Below are 438 nucleotides of genomic sequence, written 5' to 3'. Positions count from 1 at the left end.
GGGGAATTAAAAAGGTAAGTCAAACATAAAACACTGATGCAAGGACACTCGAGTTCTATTCTGAGCTCCTCATGGATGACTGAGCTTCTCACCCTATCTCTATGGAAGACTCCAGCCACCTTCTTAAGGAAACCAATTTTGGCTGCTTTTACCCTGGATCTCGTTCTTTCGGTCATGACCCAGCCTTCATGACCATAATTGAGGGTATGAACAAAAACTGACCGGTAGTTCAAGAGCTTTGCCTTCTGGCTCAGCTCTCATTTTCAACGGTGCGATAAACTGAATTTAATACTGCTCTGCCTGCGCCAATTCTCCATTCAATCTCCTGCTCCATTGTCCCCTCACTCGCAAACAAGACCCCAAGGTTTTTAAACTCCTTCACTTGGGGTTACCTACCTGAAGAAGGCACTCCATTGGTTTCCTGCTGAGAACCATGGC

Source organism: Etheostoma spectabile, chromosome 10, assembly GCF_008692095.1.
Source record: "Etheostoma spectabile isolate EspeVRDwgs_2016 chromosome 10, UIUC_Espe_1.0, whole genome shotgun sequence".
NCBI classification, from domain to species: domain Eukaryota; kingdom Metazoa; phylum Chordata; class Actinopteri; order Perciformes; family Percidae; genus Etheostoma; species Etheostoma spectabile.
This window is presented reverse-complemented; position numbering follows the sequence as displayed.